Source organism: Eleutherodactylus coqui, chromosome 8 (assembly GCF_035609145.1).
Source record: "Eleutherodactylus coqui strain aEleCoq1 chromosome 8, aEleCoq1.hap1, whole genome shotgun sequence".
Taxonomy (NCBI): domain Eukaryota; kingdom Metazoa; phylum Chordata; class Amphibia; order Anura; family Eleutherodactylidae; genus Eleutherodactylus; species Eleutherodactylus coqui.
The window spans coordinates 189,164,477-189,180,376 of record NC_089844.1 but is presented as its reverse complement, the minus strand read 5'-3'; positions in this window follow the sequence as shown (position 1 = coordinate 189,180,376).

Here is a 15,900-nt window from a genome sequence, read left to right as displayed (position 1 = left end):
CTGAGAGGTGTAGACCGTGTTTGAAAAAGCAATAAGCTTGCGCTCCCAGCAAAGAACATGAATCAGAGCACGATTCGCGTCTAACACAAACTCACTGTTTTCACCGTCCTGTAACTCGGCACTTGAGAGGTGTAGACCGTGTTTGAAAAAGCAATAAGCTTGCGCTCCCTGCCTAGAGCATGAATCAGAGCACGATTCGCGTCTAACACAAACTCACTGTTTTCACCGTCCTGTAACTCGGCACCTGAGAGGTGTAGACCGTGTTTGAAAAAGCAATAAGCTTGAGCTCCCCGACTAGAGCATGAATCAGAGCACGATTCGCGTCTAACACAAACTCACTGTTTTCACCGTCCTGTACCTCGGCACCTGAGAGGTGTAGACCGTGTTTGAAAAGCATTACGCTTGCGCTCCCAGCCTAGAGCATCAATCCCAGCACGATTCGCGTCTAACACAAACTCACTGTTTTCACCGTCCTGTAACTCGGCACCTGAGAGGTGTAGACCGTGTTTGAAAAAGCAATAAGCTTGCGCTCCCAGCCTAGAGCATGAATCAGAGCACGATTCGCGTCTAACACAAACTCACTGTTTTCACCGTCCTGTAACTCGGCACCTGAGAGGTGTAGACCGTGTTTGAAAAAGCAATAAGCTTGAGCTCCCCGACTAGAGCATGAATCAGAGCACGATTCGCGTCTAACACAAACTCACTGTTTTCACCGTCCTGTACCTCGGCACCTGAGAGGTGTAGACCGTGTTTGAAAAGCATTACGCTTGCGCTCCCAGCCTAGAGCATCAATCCCAGCACGATTCGCGTCTAACACAAACTCACTGTTTTCACCGTCCTGTAACTCGGCACCTGAGAGGTGTAGACCGTGTTTGAAAAAGCAATAAGCTTGCGCTCCCAGCCTAGAGCATGAATCAGAGCACGATTCGCGTCTAACACAAACTCACTGTTTTCACCGTCCTGTAACTCGGCACCTGAGAGGTGTAGACCGTGTTTGAAAAAGCAATAAGCTTGAGCTCCCCGCCTAGAGCATGAATCAGAGCACGATTCGCGTCTAACACAAACTCACTGTTTCCACCGTCCTGTAACTCGGCACCTGAGGGGTGTAGACCGTGTTTGAAAAAGCAATAAGCTTGCGCTCCCAGCCTAGAGCATGAATCAGAGCACGATTCGCGTCTAACACAAACTCACTGTTTTCACCGTCCTGTAACTAGGCACCTGAGAGGTGTAGACCGTGTTTGAAAAAGCAATAAGCTTGAGCTCCCCGCCCAGAGCATGAATCAGAGCACGATTCGCGTCTAACACAAACTCACTGTTTTCACCGTCCTGTACCTCGGCACCTGAGAGGTGTAGACCGTGTTTGAAAAAGCATTACGCTTGCGCTCCCAGCCTAGGGCATGAATCCCAGCACGATTCGCGTCTAACACAAACTCACTGTTTTCACCGTCCTGTAACTCGGCACCTGAGAGGTGTAGACCGTGTTTGAAAAAGCAATAAGCTTGAGCTCCCAGCCTAGAGCATGAATCAGAGCACGATTCGCGTCTAACACAAACTCACTGTTTTCACCGTCCTGTAACTCGGCACCTGAGAGGTGTAGACCGTGTTTGAAAAAGCAATAAGCTTGCGCTCCCCGCCTGGAGCATGAATCAGAGCACGATTCGCGTCTAACACAAACTCACTGTTTTCACCGTCCTGTAACTCGGCACCTGAGAGGTGTAGACCGTGTTTGAAAAAGCAATAAGCTTGCGCTCCCAGCCTAGAGCATGAATCAGAGCACGATTCGCGTCTAACACAAACTCACTGTTTTCACCGTCCTGTAACTCGGCACCTGAGAGGTGTAGACCGTGTTTCAAAAAGCAATAAGCTTGCGCTCCCAGCCTAGAGCATGAATCAGAGCACGATTCGCGTCTAACACAAACTCAGTTTTCACCGTCCTGTAACTCGGCACCTGAGAGGTGTAGACCGTGTTTGAAAAAGCAATAAGCTTGCGCTCCCAGCCTAGAGCATGAATCAGTGCACGGTTCGCGTCTAACACAAACTCACTGTTTTCACCGTCCTGTAACTCGGCACCTGAGAGGTGTAGACCGTGTTTGAAAAAGCAATAAGCTTGCGCTCCCAGCAAAGAACATGAATCAGAGCACGATTCGCGTCTAACACAAACTCACTGTTTTCACCGTCCTGTAACTCGGCACCTGAGAGGTGTAGACCGTGTTTGAAAAAGCAATAAGCTTGCGCTCCCAGCCTAGAGCATGAATCAGAGCACGATTCGCGTCTAACACAAACTCACTATTTTCACCGTCCTGTAACTCGGCACCTGAGGTGTAGACCGTGTTTGAAAAAGCAATAAGCTTGAACTCCCCGCCTAGAACATGAATCAGAGCACGATTCGCGTCTAACACAAACTCACTGTTTTCATTGTCCTGTACCTCGGCACCCGAGAGGTGTAGACCGTGTTTGAAAAAGCAATAAACTTGCGCTCCCAGCCTAGAGCATGAATCAGAGCACGATTCGCGTCTAACACAAACTCACTGTTTTCACCGTCCTGTAACTCGGCACGTGAGAGGTGTAGAACGTGTTTGAAAAAGCATTACGCTTGCGCTCCCGACCTAGAGCATGAATCCCAGCACGCTTCGCGTCTAACACAAACTCACTGTTTTCACCGTCCTGTACCTCGGCACCTGAGAGGTGTAGACCGTGTTTGAAAAAGCAATAAGCTTGCGCTCCCAGCCTAGAACATGAATCCCAGCACGATTCGCGTCTAACACAAACTCACTGTTTTCACCGTCCTGTAACTCGGCACCTGAGAGGTGTAGACCGTGTTTGAAAAGCATTACGCTTGCGCTCCCAGCCTAGAGCATGAATCAGAGCACGATTCGCGTCTAACACAAACTCACTGTTTTCACCGTCCTGTAACTCGGCACCTGAGAGGTGTAGACCGTGTTTGAAAAAGCAATAAGCTTGAGCTCCCCGCCTAGAGCATGAATCAGAGCACGATTCGCGTCTAACACAAACTCACTGTTTTCACCGTCCTGTACCTCGGCACCCGAGAGGTGTAGACCGTGTTTGAAAAAGCATTACGCTTGCGCTCCCAGCCTAGAGCATCAATCCCAGCACGATTCGCGTCTAACACAAACTCACTGTTTCCACCGTCCTGTAACTCGGCACCTGAGGGGTGTAGACCGTGTTTGAAAAAGCAATAAGCTTGCGCTCCCAGCCTAGAGCATGAATCAGAGCACGATTCGCGTCTAACACAAACTCACTGTTTCACCGTCCTGTAACTAGGCACCTGAGAGGTGTAGACCGTGTTTGAAAAAGCAATAAGCTTGAGCTCCCCGCCCAGAGCATGAATCAGAGCACGATTCGCGTCTAACACAAACTCACTGTTTTCACCGTCCTGTAACTCGGCACCCGAGAGGTGTAGACCGTGTTTGAAAAAGCATTACGCTTGCGCTCCCAGCCTAGAGCATGAATCAGAGCACGATTCGCGTCTAACACAAACTCACTGTTTTCACCGTCCTGTACCTCGGCACCTGAGAGGTGTAGACCGTGTTTGAAAAAGCAATAAGCTTGCGCTCCCAGCCTAGAGCATGAATCAGAGCACGATTCGCGTCTAACACAAACTCACTGTTTCCACCGTCCTGTAACTCGGCACCTGAGGGGTGTAGACCGTGTTTGAAAAAGCAATAAGCTTGCGCTCCCAGCCTAGAGCATGAATCAGAGCACGATTCGCGTCTAACACAAACTCACTGTTTTCACCGTCCTGTAACTCGGCACTTGAGAGGTGTAGACCGTGTTTGAAAAAGCACTAAGCTTGCGCTCCCAGCCTAGAACATGAATCAGAGCACGATTCGCGTCTAACACAAACTCACTGTTTTCATTGTCCTGTACCTCGGCACCCGAGAGGTGTAGACCGTGTTTGAAAAAGCAATAAGCTTGCGCTCCCAGCCTAGAGCATGAATCAGAGCACGATTCGCGTCTAACACAAACTCACTGTTTTCACCGTCCTGTACCTCGGCACCCGAGAGGTTTAGACCGTGTTTGAAAAAGCAATAAGCTTGCGCTCCCAGCCTAGAGCATGAATCAGAGCACGATTCGCGTCTAACACAAACTCACTGTTTTCACCGTCCTGTACCTCGGCACCTGAGAGGTGTAGACCGTGTTTGAAAAAGCATTTCGCTTGCGCTCCCAGCCTAGAGCATGAATCCCAGCACGATTCGCGTCTAACACAAACTCACTGTTTTCACCGTCCTGTAACTCGGCACCTGAGGGGTGTAGACCGTGTTTGAAAAAGCAATAAGCTTGCGCTCCCAGCCTAGAGCATGAATCAGAGCACGATTCGCGTCTAACACAAACTCACTGTTTTCACCGTCCTGTAACTCGGCACTTGAGAGGTGTAGACCGTGTTTGAAAAAGCAATAAGCTTGCGCTCCCAGCCTAGAACATGAATCAGAGCACGATTCGCGTCTAACACAAACTCACTGTTTTCATTGTCCTGTACCTCGGCACCCGAGAGGTGTAGACCGTGTTTGAAAAAGCAATAAACTTGCGCTCCCAGCCTAGAGCATGAATCAGAGCACGATTCGCGTCTAACACAAACTCACTGTTTTCACCGTCCTGTAACTCGGCACGTGAGAGGTGTAGAACGTGTTTGAAAAAGCATTACGCTTGCGCTCCCGACCTAGAGCATGAATCCCAGCACGCTTCGCGTCTAACACAAACTCACTGTTTTCACCGTCCTGTACCTCGGCACCTGAGAGGTGTAGACCGTGTTTGAAAAAGCAATAAGCTTACGCTCCCTGCCTAGAGCATGAATCAGAGCACGATTCGCGTCTAACACAAACTCACTGTTTTCACCGTCCTGTAACTCGGCACCTGAGAGGTGTAGACCGTGTTTGAAAAAGCAATAAGCTTGCGCTCCCAGCCTAGAGCATGAATCAGAGCACGATTCGCGTCTAACACAAACTCACTGTTTTCACCGTCCTGTACCTCGGCACCTGAGAGGTGTAGACCGTGTTTGAAAAAGCATTACGCTTGCGCTCCCAGCCTAGAGCATGAATCCCAGCACGATTCGCGTCTAACACAAACTCACTGTTTTCACCGTCCTGTAACTCGGCACCTGAGAGGTGTAGACCGTGTTTGAAAAAGCAATAAGCTTGCGCTCCCAGCGTAGAACATGAATCAGAGCACGATTCGCGTCTAACACAAACTCACTGTTTTCATTGTCCTGTACCTCGGCACCCGAGAGGTGTAGACCGTGTTTGAAAAAGCAATAAGCTTGCGCTCCCATCCTAGAGTATGAATCAGAGCACGATTCGCGTCTAACACAAACTCACTGTTTCCACCGTCCTGTAACTCGGCACGTGAGAGGTGTAGACCGTGTTTGAAAAAGCATTACGCTTGCGCTCCCAGCCTAGGGCTTGAATCCCAGCACGATTCGCGTCTAACACAAACTCACTGTTTTCACCGTCCTGTAACTCGGCACCTGAGAGGTGTAGACCGTGTTTGAAAAAGCAATAAGCTTGAGCTCCCAGCCTAGAGCATGAATCAGAGCACGATTCGCGTCTAACACAAACTCACTGTTTTCACCGTCCTGTAACTCGGCACCTGAGAGGTGTAGACCGTGTTTGAAAAAGCAATAAGCTTGCGCTCCCAGCCTAGAGCATGAATCAGAGCACGATTCGCGTCTAACACAAACTCACTGTTTTCACCGTCCTGTAACTCGGCACCTGAGAGGTGTAGACCGTGTTTGAAAAAGCAATAAGCTTGAGCTCCCCGCCTAGAGCATGAATCAGAGCACGATTCGCGTCTAACACAAACTCACTGTTTTCACCGTCCTGTAACTCGGCACCTGAGAGGTGTAGACCGTGTTTGAAAAAGCAATAAGCTTGAGCTCCCAGCCTAGAGCATGAATCAGAGCACGATTCGCGTCTAACACAAACTCACTGTTTTCACCGTCCTGTAACTCGGCACCTGAGAGGTGTAGACCGTGTTTGAAAAAGCAATAAGCTTGCGCTCCCAGCCTAGAGCATGAATCAGAGCACAATTCGCGTCTAACACAAACTCACTGTTTTCACCGTCCTGTAACTCGGCACCTGAGAGGTGTAGACCGTGTTTAAAAAAGCAATAAGCTTGCGCTCCCAGCCTAGAGCATGAATCAGAGCACGATTCGCGTCTAACACAAACTCACTGTTTTCACCGTCCTGTAACTCGGCACCTGAGAGGTGTAGACCGTGTTTGAAAAAGCAATAAGCTTGCGCTCCCAGCCTAGAGCATGAATCAGAGCACGATTCGCGTCTAACACAAACTCACTGTTTTCACCGTCCTGTAACTCGGCACCTGAGAGGTGTAGACCGTGTTTGAAAAAGCAATAAGCTTGCGCTCCCAGCCTAGAGCATGAATCAGAGCACGATTCGCGTCTAACACAAACTCAGTTTTCACCGTCCTGTAACTCGGCACCTGAGAGGTGTAGACCGTGTTTGAAAAAGCATTACGCTTGCGCTCCCAGCCTAGAGCATGAATCCCAGCACGATTCGCGTCTAACAGAAACTCACTGTTTTCACCGTCCTGTAACTCGGCACTTGAGAGGTGTAGACCGTGTTTGAAAAAGCAATAAGCTTGCGCTCCCTGCCTAGAGCATGAATCAGAGCACGATTCGCGTCTAACACAAACTCACTGTTTTCACCGTCCTGTAACTCGGCACCTGAGAGGTGTAGACCGTGTTTGAAAAAGCAATAAGCTTGAGCTCCCCGACTAGAGCATGAATCAGAGCACGATTCGCGTCTAACACAAACTCACTGTTTTCACCGTCCTGTACCTCGGCACCTGAGAGGTGTAGACCGTGTTTGAAAAGCATTACGCTTGCGCTCCCAGCCTAGAGCATCAATCCCAGCACGATTCGCGTCTAACACAAACTCACTGTTTTCACCGTCCTGTAACTCGGCACCTGAGAGGTGTAGACCGTGTTTGAAAAAGCAATAAGCTTGCGCTCCCAGCCTAGAGCATGAATCAGAGCACGATTCGCGTCTAACACAAACTCACTGTTTTCACCGTCCTGTAACTCGGCACCTGAGAGGTGTAGACCGTGTTTGAAAAAGCAATAAGCTTGAGCTCCCCGCCTAGAGCATGAATCAGAGCACGATTCGCGTCTAACACAAACTCACTGTTTCCACCGTCCTGTAACTCGGCACCTGAGGGGTGTAGACCGTGTTTGAAAAAGCAATAAGCTTGCGCTCCCAGCCTAGAGCATGAATCAGAGCACGATTCGCGTCTAACACAAACTCACTGTTTTCACCGTCCTGTAACTAGGCACCTGAGAGGTGTAGACCGTGTTTGAAAAAGCAATATGCTTGAGCTCCCCGCCCAGAGCATGAATCAGAGCACGATTCGCGTCTAACACAAACTCACTGTTTTCACCGTCCTGTACCTCGGCACCTGAGAGGTGTAGACCGTGTTTGAAAAAGCATTACGCTTGCGCTCCCAGCCTAGGGCATGAATCCCAGCACGATTCGCGTCTAACACAAACTCACTGTTTTCACCGTCCTGTAACTCGGCACCTGAGAGGTGTAGACCGTGTTTGAAAAAGCAATAAGCTTGAGCTCCCAGCCTAGAGCATGAATCAGAGCACGATTCGCGTCTAACACAAACTCACTGTTTTCACCGTCCTGTAACTCGGCACCTGAGAGGTGTAGACCGTGTTTGAAAAAGCAATAAGCTTGCGCTCCCCGCCTGGAGCATGAATCAGAGCACGATTCGCGTCTAACACAAACTCACTGTTTTCACCGTCCTGTAACTCGGCACCTGAGAGGTGTAGACCGTGTTTGAAAAAGCAATAAGCTTGAGCTTCCAGCCTAGAGCATGAATCAGAGCACGATTCGCGTCTAACACAAACTCACTGTTTTCACCGTCCTGTAACTCGGCACCTGAGAGGTGTAGACCGTGTTTGAAAAAGCAATAAGCTTGCGCTCCCAGCCTAGAGCATGAATCAGAGCACGATTCGCGTCTAACACAAACTCACTGTTTTCACCGTCCTGTAACTCGGCACCTGAGAGGTGTAGACCGTGTTTCAAAAAGCAATAAGCTTGCGCTCCCAGCCTAGAGCATGAATCAGAGCACGATTCGCGTCTAACACAAACTCAGTTTTCACCGTCCTGTAACTCGGCACCTGAGAGGTGTAGACCGTGTTTGAAAAAGCAATAAGCTTGCGCTCCCAGCCTAGAGCATGAATCAGTGCACGGTTCGCGTCTAACACAAACTCACTGTTTTCACCGTCCTGTAACTCGGCACCTGAGAGGTGTAGACCGTGTTTGAAAAAGCAATAAGCTTGCGCTCCCAGCCTAGAGCATGAATCAGAGCACGATTCGCGTCTAACACAAACTCACTATTTTCACCGTCCTGTAACTCGGCACCTGAGGTGTAGACCGTGTTTGAAAAAGCAATAAGCTTGAACTCCCCGCCTAGAACATGAATCAGAGCACGATTCGCGTCTAACACAAACTCACTGTTTTCATTGTCCTGTACCTCGGCACCCGAGAGGTGTAGACCGTGTTTGAAAAAGCAATAAACTTGCGCTCCCAGCCTAGAGCATGAATCAGAGCACGATTCGCGTCTAACACAAACTCACTGTTTTCACCGTCCTGTAACTCGGCACGTGAGAGGTGTAGAACGTGTTTGAAAAAGCATTACGCTTGCGCTCCCGACCTAGAGCATGAATCCCAGCACGCTTCGCGTCTAACACAAACTCACTGTTTTCACCGTCCTGTACCTCGGCACCTGAGAGGTGTAGACCGTGTTTGAAAAAGCAATAAGCTTGCGCTCCCAGCCTAGAACATGAATCCCAGCACGATTCGCGTCTAACACAAACTCACTGTTTTCACCGTCCTGTAACTCGGCACCTGAGAGGTGTAGACCGTGTTTGAAAAAGCAATAAGCTTGCGCTCCCAGCGTAGAACATGAATCAGAGCACGATTCGCGTCTAACACAAACTCACTGTTTTCATTGTCCTGTACCTCGGCACCCGAGAGGTGTAGACCGTGTTTGAAAAAGCAATAAGCTTGCGCTCCCAGCCTAGAGTATGAATCAGAGCACGATTCGCGTCTAACACAAACTCACTGTTTCCACCGTCCTGTAACTCGGCACGTGAGAGGTGTAGACCGTGTTTGAAAAAGCATTACGCTTGCGCTCCCAGCCTAGGGCTTGAATCCCAGCACGATTCGCGTCTAACACAAACTCACTGTTTTCACCGTCCTGTAACTCGGCACCTGAGAGGTGTAGACCGTGTTTGAAAAAGCAATAAGCTTGAGCTCCCAGCCTAGAGCATGAATCAGAGCACGATTCGCGTCTAACACAAACTCAGTTTTCACCGTCCTGTAACTCGGCACCTGAGAGGTGTAGACCGTGTTTGAAAAAGCAATAAGCTTGCGCTCCCAGCCTAGAGCATGAATCAGAGCACGGTTCGCGTCTAACACAAACTCACTGTTTTCACCGTCCTGTAACTCGGCACCTGAGAGGTGTAGACCGTGTTTGAAAAAGCAATAAGCTTGCGCTCCCAGCAAAGAACATGAATCAGAGCACGATTCGCGTCTAACACAAACTCACTGTTTTCACCGTCCTGTAACTCGGCACCTGAGAGGTGTAGACCGTGTTTGAAAAAGCAATAAGCTTGCGCTCCCAGCCTAGAGCATGAATCAGAGCACGATTCGCGTCTAACACAAACTCACTATTTTCACCGTCCTGTAACTCGGCACCTGAGGTGTAGACCGTGTTTGAAAAAGCAATAAGCTTGAACTCCCCGCCTAGAGCATGAATCAGAGCACGATTCGCGTCTAACACAAACTCACTGTTTTCACCGTCCTGTAACTCGGCACCTGAGAGGTGTAGACCGTGTTTGAAAAAGCATTTCGCTTGCGCTCCCAGCCTAGAGCATGAATCCCAGCACGATTCGCGTCTAACACAAACTCACTGTTTTCACCGTCCTGTAACTCGGCACCTGAGAGGTGTAGACCGTGTTTGAAAAAGCAATAAGCTTGCGCTCCCAGCCTAGAGCATGAATCAGAGCACGATTCGCGTCTAACACAAACTCACTGTTTTCACCGTCCTGTAACTCGGCACTTGAGAGGTGTAGACCGTGTTTGAAAAAGCAATAAGCTTGCGCTCCCAGCCTAGAACATGAATCAGAGCACGATTCGCGTCTAACACAAACTCACTGTTTTCATTGTCCTGTACCTCGGCACCCGAGAGGTGTAGACCGTGTTTGAAAAAGCAATAAACTTGCGCTCCCAGCCTAGAGCATGAATCAGAGCACGATTCGCGTCTAACACAAACTCACTGTTTTCACCGTCCTGTAACTCGGCACGTGAGAGGTGTAGAACGTGTTTGAAAAAGCATTACGCTTGCGCTCCCGACCTAGAGCATGAATCCCAGCACGCTTCGCGTCTAACACAAACTCACTGTTTTCACCGTCCTGTACCTCGGCACCTGAGAGGTGTAGACCGTGTTTGAAAAAGCAATAAGCTTGCGCTCCCAGCCTAGAACATGAATCCCAGCACGATTCGCGTCTAACACAAACTCACTGTTTTCACCGTCCTGTAACTCGGCACCTGAGAGGTGTAGACCGTGTTTGAAAAAGCAATAAGCTTGCGCTCCCAGCGTAGAACATGAATCAGAGCACGATTCGCGTCTAACACAAACTCACTGTTTTCATTGTCCTGTACCTCGGCACCCGAGAGGTGTAGACCGTGTTTGAAAAAGCAATAAGCTTGCGCTCCCAGCCTAGAGTATGAATCAGAGCACGATTCGCGTCTAACACAAACTCACTGTTTCCACCGTCCTGTAACTCGGCACGTGAGAGGTGTAGACCGTGTTTGAAAAAGCATTACGCTTGCGCTCCCAGCCTAGGGCTTGAATCCCAGCACGATTCGCGTCTAACACAAACTCACTGTTTTCACCGTCCTGTAACTCGGCACCTGAGAGGTGTAGACCGTGTTTGAAAAAGCAATAAGCTTGAGCTCCCAGCCTAGAGCATGAATCAGAGCACGATTCGCGTCTAACACAAACTCACTGTTTTCACCGTCCTGTAACTCGGCACCTGAGAGGTGTAGACCGTGTTTGAAGAAGCAATAAGCTTGCGCTCCCAGCCTAGAGCATGAATCAGAGCACGATTCGCGTCTAACACAAACTCACTGTTTTCACCGTCCTGTAACTCGGCACCTGAGAGGTGTAGACCGTGTTTGAAAAAGCAATAAGCTTGAGCTCCCCGCCTAGAGCATGAATCAGAGCACGATTCGCGTCTAACACAAACTCACTGTTTTCACCGTCCTGTAACTCGGCACCTGAGAGGTGTAGACCGTGTTTGAAAAAGCAATAAGCTTGAGCTCCCAGCCTAGAGCATGAATCAGAGCACTATTCGCGTCTAACACAAACTCACTGTTTTCACCGTCCTGTAACTCGGCACCTGAGAGGTGTAGACCGTGTTTGAAAAAGCAATAAGCTTGCGCTCCCAGCCTAGAGCATGAATCAGAGCACGATTCGCGTCTAACACAAACTCACTGTTTTCACCGTCCTGTAACTCGGCACCTGAGAGGTGTAGACCGTGTTTGAAAAAGCAATAAGCTTGCGCTCCCAGCCTAGAGCATGAATCAGAGCACGATTCGCGTCTAACACAAACTCACTGTTTTCACCGTCCTGTAACTCGGCACCTGAGAGGTGTAGACCGTGTTTGAAAAAGCAATAAGCTTGCGCTCCCAGCCTAGAGCATGAATCAGAGCACGATTCGCGTCTAACACAAACTCAGTTATCACCGTCCTGTAACTCGGCACCTGAGAGGTGTAGACCGTGTTTGAAAAAGCATTACGCTTGCGCTCCCAGCCTAGAGCATGAATCCCAGCACGATTCGCGTCTAACAGAAACTCACTGTTTTCACCGTCCTGTAACTCGGCACCTGAGAGGTGTAGACCGTGTTTGAAAAAGCAATAAGCTTGCGCTCCCTGCCTAGAGCATGAATCAGAGCACGATTCGCGTCTAACACAAACTCACTGTTTTCACCGTCCTGTAACTCGGCACCTGAGAGGTGTAGACCGTGTTTGAAAAAGCAATAAGCTTGAGCTCCCCGCCTAGAGCATGAATCAGAGCACGATTCGCGTCTAACACAAACTCACTGTTTTCACCGTCCTGTAACTCGGCACCTGAGAGGTGTAGACCGTGTTTGAAAAAGCAATAAGCTTGAGCTCCCAGCCTAGAGCATGAATCAGAGCACGATTCGCGTCTAACACAAACTCACTGTTTTCACCGTCCTGTAACTCGGCACCTGAGAGGTGTAGACCGTGTTTGAAAAAGCAATAAGCTTGCGCTCCCAGCCTAGAGCATGAATCAGAGCACGATTCGCGTCTAACACAAACTCACTGTTTTCACCGTCCTGTAACTCGGCACCTGAGAGGTGTAGACCGTGTTTAAAAAAGCAATAAGCTTGCGCTCCCAGCCTAGAGCATGAATCAGAGCACGATTCGCGTCTAACACAAACTCACTGTTTTCACCGTCCTGTAACTCGGCACCTGAGAGGTGTAGACCGTGTTTGAAAAAGCAATAAGCTTGCGCTCCCTGCCTAGAGCATGAATCAGAGCACGATTCGCGTCTAACACAAACTCACTGTTTTCACCGTCCTGTAACTCGGCACCTGAGAGGTGTAGACCGTGTTTGAAAAAGCAATAAGCTTGCGCTCCCAGCCTAGAGCATGAATCAGAGCACGATTCGCGTCTAACACAAACTCAGTTTTCACCGTCCTGTAACTCGGCACCTGAGAGGTGTAGACCGTGTTTGAAAAAGCATTACGCTTGCGCTCCCAGCCTAGAGCATGAATCCCAGCACGATTCGCGTCTAACAGAAACTCACTGTTTTCACCGTCCTGTAACTCGGCACCTGAGAGGTGTAGACCGTGTTTGAAAAAGCAATAAGCTTGCGCTCCCTGCCTAGAGCATGAATCAGAGCACGATTCGCGTCTAACACAAACTCACTGTTTTCACCGTCCTGTAACTCGGCACCTGAGAGGTGTAGACCGTGTTTGAAAAAGCAATAAGCTTGAGCTCCCCGACTAGAGCATGAATCAGAGCACGATTCGCGTCTAACACAAACTCACTGTTTTCACCGTCCTGTACCTCGGCACCTGAGAGGTGTAGACCGTGTTTGAAAAGCATTACGCTTGCGCTCCCAGCCTAGAGCATCAATCCCAGCACGATTCGCGTCTAACACAAACTCACTGTTTTCACCGTCCTGTAACTCGGCACCTGAGAGGTGTAGACCGTGTTTGAAAAAGCAATAAGCTTGCGCTCCCAGCCTAGAGCATGAATCAGAGCACGATTCGCGTCTAACACAAACTCACTGTTTTCACCGTCCTGTAACTCGGCACCTGAGAGGTGTAGACCGTGTTTGAAAAAGCAATAAGCTTGAGCTCCCCGCCTAGAGCATGAATCAGAGCACGATTCGCGTCTAACACAAACTCACTGTTTTCACCGTCCTGTACCTCGGCACCCGAGAGGTGTAGACCGTGTTTGAAAAAGCATTACGCTTGCGCTCCCAGCCTAGAGCATCAATCCCAGCACGATTCGCGTCTAACACAAACTCACTGTTTCCACCGTCCTGTAACTCGGCACCTGAGGGGTGTAGACCGTGTTTGAAAAAGCAATAAGCTTGCGTCCCCAGCCTAGAGCATGAATCAGAGCACGATTCGCGTCTAACACAAACTCACTGTTTTCACCGTCCTGTAACTAGGCACCTGAGAGGTGTAGACCGTGTTTGAAAAAGCAATAAGCTTGAGCTCCCCGACTAGAGCATCAATCCCAGCACGATTCGCGTCTAACACAAACTCACTGTTTTCACCGTCCTGTACCTCGGCACCTGAGAGGTGTAGACCGTGTTTGAAAAGCATTACGCTTGCGCTCCCAGCCTAGAGCATCAATCCCAGCACGATTCGCGTCTAACACAAACTCACTGTTTTCACCGTCCTGTAACTCGGCACCTGAGAGGTGTAGACCGTGTTTGAAAAAGCAATAAGCTTGCGCTCCCAGCCTAGAGCATGAATCAGAGCACGATTCGCGTCTAACACAAACTCACTGTTTTCACCGTCCTGTAACTCGGCACCTGAGAGGTGTAGACCGTGTTTGAAAAAGCAATAAGCTTGAGCTCCCCGCCTAGAGCATGAATCAGAGCACGATTCGCGTCTAACACAAACTCACTGTTTTCACCGTCCTGTACCTCGGCACCCGAGAGGTGTAGACCGTGTTTGAAAAAGCATTACGCTTGCGCTCCCAGCCTAGAGCATCAATCCCAGCACGATTCGCGTCTAACACAAACTCACTGTTTCCACCGTCCTGTAACTCGGCACCTGAGGGGTGTAGACCGTGTTTGAAAAAGCAATAAGCTTGCGCTCCCAGCCTAGAGCATGAATCAGAGCACGATTCGCGTCTAACACAAACTCACTGTTTCACCGTCCTGTAACTAGGCACCTGAGAGGTGTAGACCGTGTTTGAAAAAGCAATAAGCTTGAGCTCCCCGCCCAGAGCATGAATCAGAGCACGATTCGCGTCTAACACAAACTCACTGTTTTCACCGTCCTGTAACTCGGCACCCGAGAGGTGTAGACCGTGTTTGAAAAAGCATTACGCTTGCGCTCCCAGCCTAGAGCATGAATCAGAGCACGATTCGCGTCTAACACAAACTCACTGTTTTCACCGTCCTGTACCTCGGCACCTGAGAGGTGTAGACCGTGTTTGAAAAAGCAATAAGCTTGCGCTCCCAGCCTAGAGCATGAATCAGAGCACGATTCGCGTCTAACACAAACTCACTGTTTCCACCGTCCTGTAACTCGGCACCTGAGGGGTGTAGACCGTGTTTGAAAAAGCAATAAGCTTGCGCTCCCAGCCTAGAGCATGAATCAGAGCACGATTCGCGTCTAACACAAACTCACTGTTTTCACCGTCCTGTAACTCGGCACTTGAGAGGTGTAGACCGTGTTTGAAAAAGCACTAAGCTTGCGCTCCCAGCCTAGAACATGAATCAGAGCACGATTCGCGTCTAACACAAACTCACTGTTTTCATTGTCCTGTACCTCGGCACCCGAGAGGTGTAGACCGTGTTTGAAAAAGCAATAAGCTTGCGCTCCCAGCCTAGAGCATGAATCAGAGCACGATTCGCGTCTAACACAAACTCACTGTTTTCACCGTCCTGTACCTCGGCACCCGAGAGGTTTAGACCGTGTTTGAAAAAGCAATAAGCTTGCGCTCCCAGCCTAGAGCATGAATCAGAGCACGATTCGCGTCTAACACAAACTCACTGTTTTCACCGTCCTGTACCTCGGCACCTGAGAGGTGTAGACCGTGTTTGAAAAAGCATTTCGCTTGCGCTCCCAGCCTAGAGCATGAATCCCAGCACGATTCGCGTCTAACACAAACTCACTGTTTTCACCGTCCTGTAACTCGGCACCTGAGGGGTGTAGACCGTGTTTGAAAAAGCAATAAGCTTGCGCTCCCAGCCTAGAGCATGAATCAGAGCACGATTCGCGTCTAACACAAACTCACTGTTTTCACCGTCCTGTAACTCGGCACTTGAGAGGTGTAGACCGTGTTTGAAAAAGCAATAAGCTTGCGCTCCCAGCCTAGAACATGAATCAGAGCACGATTCGCGTCTAACACAAACTCACTGTTTTCATTGTCCTGTACCTCGGCACCCGAGAGGTGTAGACCGTGTTTGAAAAAGCAATAAACTTGCGCTCCCAGCCTAGAGCATGAATCAGAGCACGATTCGCGTCTAACACAAACTCACTGTTTTCACCGTCCTGTAACTCGGCACGTGAGAGGTGTAGAACGTGTTTGAAAAAGCATTACGCTTGCGCTCCCGACCTAGAGCATGAATCCC